Below are 8626 nucleotides of genomic sequence, written 5' to 3' on the forward strand. Positions count from 1 at the left end.
GGTCGGAATGGTGTGACCACTTGACTTTGAGAAATTTGATTGACTTGTTGCGAGTCTTGCGTTCAGTCTCTTCGAGAATAGCAACTGGGTGCTCACGATAGGAGAGATCTTCTTGGAGCTCAATGTCCTCGAAGTTGACGGTGCGGTCAGGAGTCTTGAAGCACTTTCGAAGCTGAGAGACATGGAACACATCATGAACATTTGCAAAGTTTGAAGGAAGCTCGAGTTGATAGGCGAGGTCGCCTCTCTTGCTGACAATCTTGAAAGGTCCCACGTATCTAGGGGCAAGCTTCCCTTTGATACCGAAGCGACGAGTACCTTTCATGGGAGAGACGCGGAGGTAAACATGATCTCCAATCTCGAAAACCAGATCACGGTGCTTACTATCATAGTAGCTCTTCTGGCGGGACTGGGCTGCTTTGAGGTTATCACGAATGACTTTGCACATCTCTTCTGCTTCTGTGATTAAGTCATTACCCAGCAGCTGACGTTCACCGGTTTCAGACCAGTTGAGAGGGGTACGGCACTTCCTGCCATACAGAATTTCAAAGGGGGCCTTGCCCGAACTTGCTTGAAAGCTGTTGTTGTATGAGAATTCAGCATAAGGAAGACAATCCTCCCACTTCATGCCGAATGAGATCACACAAGCCCTGAGCATATCTTCAAGAATCTGATTGACACGCTCGACTTGACCGCTTGTTTGAGGATGGAAAGCTGTGCTGAAGCGGATGTTGGTGCCCATGGCTTTCTGAAAAGAATCCCAAAACTTGGAGGTAAAGATGCTGCCACGGTCTGAAGATATCACTTGAGGAATACCGTGCAGAGAGACAATGCGAGAGGTATAGAGTTCCGCCAATTGAGCTGCAGTGAACGACTCTTTGATAGGCAGAAAATGAGCCACTTTGGTGAGCTTGTCGATGACAACAAATATAGCATCATTGCCACGCTTGGACTTTGGAAACCCAGTCACGAAGTCCATCTCAATGTGGTCAAACTTCCATTCTGGAATGGCAAGAGGTTGGAGGAGACCAGCTGGCCTTTGGTGTTCTGCCTTCACTCTTCTGCAGACATCACATTCATTCACGAATTGAGCGATCTCGCGCTTCATTCGAGTCCACCAATAAGCTTGCTTGAGGTCCTGATACATCTTCGTACTACCAGGGTGGATGGAGAGGAGAGAGTTGTGAGCCTCGTTCATGATCACCTTACGGAGTTCACCTTTGGGCACAACAATTCGATCCTCGAAAAAGAGAGTGTCCTTGTCATCAAGTCGGTAGCACTTGTACTTGGACTGACTCTTTGCAATACCAATCTTCACCTTCTTCACCATAGCATCAAGAAGTTGGGCTTGGCGAATCTGGTCTTCTAAGGTAGGAGAGACTTGAAGGTTAGAGAGGAAACCTTGAGGAACAACTTGCAGATTAAGTTTGCGGAAAGCTTCACAAAGCTCGGGTTGATAAGGCTTGAGAATCAGACTGTTGCAATATGCTTTTCTGCTCAAAGCGTCAGCAATCACATTCGCCTTGCCTGGAGTATACTCGATACTCGGATTGTACTCTTGAATCATTTCGACCCATCGAGTCTGCCTGAGGTTGAGATTAGGCTGAGTGAAGATGTACTTGAGACTCTTGTGATCAGTGAAAATATCCACTTTCCTTCCCAATAGAAGATGTCTCCAAGTCAACAAAGCGTGCACAACTGCCGCCAACTCGAGATCATGAGTGGGGTAGTTCTTCTCATTAGGTTTCAACTGGCGAGAGGTATAAGCAACAACTTTCTTCTCTTGCATCAGTACAGCACCGAGACCTTGGAGAGAGGCATCACAAAAGACCTCGTACGGCTTGGTTTCATCAGGTGGAGTCAGAACTGGAGCAGTGATCAATTTCTCTTTCAAAGTGTTGAAAGCAATATCACACTCCGGAGACCAAACGTACTTGACGTGCTTCTGAAGAAGATTTGGGAGAAGCTTGGCGATCTTAGAAAAGTTTTCAATGAATCTTCTGCAATAGCTTGCGAGACCGAGAAAACTGCGGAGTTGCTTCACGTTCTGAGGAGGTTCCCAATTCACAATTGCGGACACCTTCTCAGGATTCACGGAAATGCCCTTGGCAGAGATGATATGACCAAGATAAAGAACCTCATCGAGCCAAAATTCACACTTGGAGAACTTGGCGTAGAACTGATGTTCTCTGAGCTTGTCAAGAACCAAACGCAAGTGCTTGGCATGATCTTCCTTGTTCTTCGAGAAAACCAGAATGTCGTCGAGATAGACCAGAACGAATTCATTGGTGTAGGGGTTGAAGATGAAGTTCATCATGCGAGAGAACGTCGGAGGAGCGTTGGCGAGGCCAAAAGACATGACGGTGTATTCATATGAACCAAAGCTTGTCCTGAACGCCGTCTTGGGAATATCTTGCTCACGAATACGAATCTGATGATAACCCATACGGAGATCAAGCTTGGAGAATACTTGAGCACCTTTGAGTTGTTCGAACAGCTCATTGATGTTGGGAAGTGGGTATTTGTTCTTGATGGTCTTCTTGTTTACTGGACGGTAATCAACACAAAGTCGACTCGATCCATCCTTCTTCTTCACAAAAAGAACACCACAACCCCACGGAGAAGTACTAGGCCGAATGAGACCCAATCTTTCTTGCTCATCGAGTTGTTCTTCAACTCCTTCAACTCTTCGGGGCCGAGCTTGTAGGGACGTTTGCACACAGGTTCCGTGCCAGGCTCAAGTTCAATAACGAATTCAACTGGCCGGTGCGGAGGCATTCCTGGGAGCTCTTCTGGAAAGACATCTTGATATTCGCAAACGACAGGAATTTGAGAGATAGCATCCAATTCACCTTTCTCATTGAGAGAAAACAACCGGATGGAATTATCTCGAGCGGCAAAGACAATGACCTCCTCAGACGAATGCGTCAGTTGAATCTGCCTGGCTGCACAATCAAGCTGAGCTTTATGCTTAGAGAGCCAGTCCATCCCGAGAATAAGATCGATATCAGAATTACCAAGAACCACCGGAGAAGAGAGAAACTTGCAGTCGCCCAAAGTGATTGTAACATCCGGAACACACACTCGAGATGTCAAGAGGCTGGCCGGAGAGTCAATAGACAACGGTCTCGGCAACATTTGAGTAACAAAATCATGCTTGGAAGCAAAAGGTCTCGAGATGAAACAATGCGATGCACCAGTGTCAAAAAGAACTTTTGCAGGAATATCATTAACAGGAAGGTTACCCATGATCACATCTGAAGAATCCTCTGCCTGAGCTGCATTCACCATATTGACCTTGGCGTGCTTGGGATTGTGCTTGACCACCGCTGTACTTGCCGATCTGACAGGAGGAGGAGGAGGAAGACGCCTCTGGTTGGTACACTTGTTGGCATAGTGACCCTTCTGTTGGCACTTGTTGCACGTGACCTCTGAAAGCGGACGGTGATACGGAGCACTCGATCTTGGAGCTTGAGACGAAGCCTTGTTCTGAAAGCCTGGGTTGGGTGGGTGGGAGAAACCACCGCCACCTTTGCTCTTCTGCTGATACGGCTGACGGAACGGAGGAGGAGGAAGCCAATACTTCTGCTGCTTGACCACTTGAGTAGAGGAAGACGGAGTAACATCTCTGGCACGCTTCCTGGAAGCATCACATCTCATCTGACCAGCCTCTTGCTTCAGTGCCATGTTGTAGAACTCATCGTATCTCAACGGCTCAAAGAGGACAAGAGCGAGCTGAATTTCCTCACGAAGACCACCCCTGAACTGATAGATCATGCTCTTCTCATCAGGAACATCCTGCTTGGCAAAACGGGCGAGCTTCTGGAACAACTTGTTGTAGTCATAGACAGACAAAGAGCCTTGCTTCAGATTGCGGAATTCCTGACGCTTACTCTCAACCACACTTTGAGGGATGTGATGAGCGCGGAAATCTTGACGGAAATCGTTCCAAGTGATAACACGTCCACCTCTGGAATCCTTGTACTGCTGGAACCACTCTGCAGCCTGATCTTTGAGCTGGAAAGAAGCGAACTTGACGAAATCTTCAGGCCTGACGTTGCTGCATTCAAAATGCTTGCCCAGATCCACTAGCCAATCGTCAGCGTCGGTAGCCTCAACACAACTGCTGAACGTCTTTGGGCCATTTGCGAGGAACTGGTTCAGAGTAGCAAAGTGGTGCTGATTATGGCCTTGATTCCCTTGACTGCCTTGATTGCGCTCTTGGAGGATTTGCATGATCAACTATGTGTTTGCATTAGTAGCGGCCATCACAGCTTGCCATGCTTCCGGAGGAGGCGGAGGTGGAGGCGGATTAGGATTCGGAGTCGTGCGCGTTGGAGGAGCCATCCTGAAGAGGTTGACCACCATTAGCACATAGATAGACAACAATATAGAAGCTGAATCCAACGGAATGAAAATTGCAACATATAGTCTTCACATCCGAACAAAATGAACGAATGCATTCCTCTTCAAATGATCACATATCCACAAATTGAGAAGCCACGAAGAATTAAGGTAGAGAAATAAATCAACAAGGTACGGATCAAGAACGAATAATCGGTAAGAAATCCCAATCTCAAACCAATATCCGTGGAAGAAGAACTAGAGCTACTAGAATTCCCACCTATGAAATTCCCGAACCTTTCCGGTTATGCAATCAGGTGTTGGGGATACAGGGGAAGCACAATATCTCACCCAAACTAGCAAATCCTACATCCAGCTGTATCCATCCTTCAACACATAACCAGGAAAACTTCGGAAACCATCTACCTCAACCTTCGAAAAGCATCCGTTATACAAGTTATGGCGATACTCCCGAACTCCCGCCCCAGTACTGGGTGGCGTCGAGGTTATCTCACCAACGAACTGCATAAAAGAGATTTTCGATGTCGGCGAACATATCTCAAGTATACCAGAATTGCAACGATAAAATTGTGACGACAACACCTCGGAGCTCAACTCCCCGGGACACTGCCACAACCCCTAAAGACAGGAGGCACCAAGAACAATGTTCTCGTCACAAAACCATCGTAACAAAACCAAGATACTCGCGTGATCCTAAAAAAAGTTTTAAGTGAAATTTGAGAAGAGAAGAGTCAAAACTCTACGTCAGGATGCCTTACCAGAGCGATGAGGAGACTGGGAAGTAAAAAGAATTCCTAAGCTCTCCGATATATAATTCCTAAGGACTCAAAACATTTTTCTAGACACAACTCGGCTGCTAAAAACGATCAAGCAATGGGGCTCCTAAGGTCAGGGATGGCTCTGATTACCAACTTGTAATGCCCTCGATGCGGCTATAGCTCCCACGTGTCGAGGCACGACTTAGAGGCATAACCGCATTGAAAGCAATGTCGCAAGTCAGGCAATCATTACAACATCCCATGTAATATATAATAAAAGGGGGAGATAACTTAGTTGGCTTACACTCGCCACGTCACATCAGAGTACATGAATAACATCCATCAAACAAATCACTCATGGCCCGACTACGGTGCCAAAATAGAAAAGACCCCCAACATGCGACAAGGTCCTGAATCGATAACCCCAACTAGGCACCACTACTGATCATCTGGAAAGGACACGTAGTATCGCTGAGAGTCCTCGTCGAACTCCCACCTGAGCTCGTAATCGTCAACTGGAGCAGTATCACCTGGACCTGCATCTGGAGTTGTAGTATCTGTGAGCCACAGGGACTCAGCAATCTCACACCCACGCGATCAAAACTATTTAAGCTCATAGGAATGGATAAGGCAAATATATGTGGAGCTGCAGCAAGCGACTAGCATATATGGTGGCTAACTTATACGCAAAAGAGAGCGAGAAGAGAAGGCGAAGCACGAGCGAGAAGCTAAAGGAACATCCTGCGCAAGCATAACTCCAACACCGTGTCCACTTCCCGGACTCCGCCGAGAAGGGGCCATCACGGTAACACACACGGTTGTTTCGTTTTAATTAAGTTTAATTAAAGTCATCTACAACCGAACATTAACAAATTCCCATCCGCCCATAACCGTGGGCACGGCTTTCGAAAGATCAATCCCTGCAGGGGGGTCCCAACTTAGCCCATAACAAGCTCTCACGGTCAACGAATGAATAGACCTCCACCCAAGACACACCGATCAGACTCGGTATCTTGGTACAACAAGATGATTCGACAGGTTAAAACAAGTCCAGCAACACCGCCCGAATGTGCCGACAAATCCCGATAGGAGCTGCACATATCTCTTTCTCAGGGCACACTCAGATGAGCAATCCGTACAACTAAAACCAAACCTTGAGTTTCCCCGAGGTGGCGCTGCACAGGGCTCTAGTTCGGACCAACACTCAGAGGAGCACTGGCCCGTGGGGGCTAGAATAAGATGACCCTCGGGCTCCGGAAACCCAAGGGAAAAGGGGCTAGGTGGCAAATGGTAAAACCAATGTTGGGCATTGCTGGAAAAGCTTTAATCAAGGCGAACTATCAAGGGGTTCCCATTATAGCCCAACCGCGTAAGGGACGCACAATCCGGGAACATAACACCGATATGACGGAAACTAGGGCGGCAAGAGTGGAACAAAACACTAGGCGAGAGGCCGAGCCTTCCACCCTTTGCCAAGTATATAGATGCATTAAGATAACATAGCAATATAATGATATCCCAACAAGTAAATAAATGTTCCCACGAGGAACGGCTCCAATCTTCACCTGCAGCTAACAACGCTATAAGAAGGGCTGAGCAAAGCGGTAACATAGCCAATCAACGGTTTGCTAGGACAAAGGTGGGTTAGAGGTTCAACATGGCAATTGGGAGGCTGACAAGCAAAAGGTAGGCATCGTAGCAGTGGCAAAGCAAAAGAGCGAGCAAACTAGCATAGCAAAGATAGTAGTGATTTCGAGGGTATGATCATCTTGCCTGCACAGTTGTCAGAGTTGACTGGATCCTCACAAGCAAACTCAACGGTCTCCTCGGTAGCGAACTCGTCTCCCGGCTCTACCCAACAAGACAAACAAGCAACAAGGATACAATCAACCACGGGCAAGACCAAGCAATATGATGAAATGACGATATGCTATGCGGGATGCGATGCGGGATGCAAAATGCAAGATATGACAGGAAATGCATGAACCTGGCATCAACTTGGAAAACCAAGTGTTCCACTGGATAGAGGGGATGAAATCGCTTGAAAACGATATAAAGATCATAGGAATCGGAGCTACGGTTTAGAAATGGCAAGCGTTTTAAGATATGACACCGGTCTGCGATTTACAGCAAGTAGACATCTAAATGCAACGAAATGAACATGCTACGGCCACCAAACATGAAAACAAAATCCATGGCAGTGATGTACACAAGATGGTTGACAAAACACTAGCACTGAGCCATAGGCAAATTCATCCATTAAGAGGTTCAAACAAGCATGGCTAAAATGCAAATGCAAAACAGATTTCAGACTTTGTGAAATTAACACTAGTCTGAAATTTCAGATCACGAAGCTCTCTTCGGAGCAGCAAAACAACATGATAGAAAACCTGAACATGACAAGTAAGAACATGGCATGGAGCTACTCATCAAGATTAATAAAACACCCAAAGTGACCTGGGGCCAAAAGGGTTCACAAAATACTCTACCGAGCTCACGAACATCGCTCGAACACAATCAGTTTTCAGACTTAGTGAAAACTGAGACATGCTGAAATTTAACTCACGAAGGCATGTAAACGAGCTCGATGCACTCTCTACGGTGCAAGTCATGGCAAGGAAAGCATATAACCAGCAAGAAGGCACAAAGTGCTAGCTACACATGGCAAGAACGAAGGCATAGCATGCATGGAACTCTAACGGTAGCATCGGCGAAATCGCAAACAAGTTGACGATCTGCCCAGATTAACAACGAAGCAAAAGTTGAGCTCGATTGAGTCAACCTAGAGCACTCCACAAATGCCAACAAAGACATGGATGGATAGAGCATGACATAAATATCAAAACTCCCTTACTGATCATCCTCAAAAGAGGCACGGATCGCTAGGAAACAAGCTGGACATATAGCATCATGAACTAAAATATCCCAGACTTAGCGAAAATCACTAAGTCCCTGAAATCTGCAATCTCAGGTACCTCTCTTCGCAAGCTTGCACAAGACAACACACACATCCTAAAAATGCATGGGTGGCACCTCTGGAAAGAAGACAAAATGCTTCACAATACATCCCAAAAGGGCACAGGCATATCATGCACGGATTAAACATAGCAAAAATGACAAAAGTGCATGATGAACTAACGGTTCTGCAATTTAACTCACGAAGCCTCCTTCTAACAGCATTTTGGGTATCAAGATGACCTCAAATGCAAATGAGGCAATGGAATGAAATGATGTACATGTCGAGTCGAAGATTTTGATATATCATACGCCTAAAACGGATCTACGGTTGCGGAGATACGAGCAGTCAAACATCGCATAAAAATTAGGGTTACGGGGATGAAAAGTCGACCTAGAGGATTAGATCTCAGATCTGGCGCGGTTTACGGAGTTCGCCGGAAACACTGTAGCTGCTCGCCGGAGTTGCGCCGGAGAGGCCCAGGAGCTCGCCGGAGCTCGGGGAAGAGGCCGGGGAGGTCGGGGTCGCCGGATCCGGCACTCCCGCG

The sequence above is a fragment of the Triticum aestivum genome, chromosome 4A (assembly GCF_018294505.1).
Source record: "Triticum aestivum cultivar Chinese Spring chromosome 4A, IWGSC CS RefSeq v2.1, whole genome shotgun sequence".
In the NCBI taxonomy this organism is placed as follows: Eukaryota; Viridiplantae; Streptophyta; class Magnoliopsida; order Poales; family Poaceae; genus Triticum; species Triticum aestivum.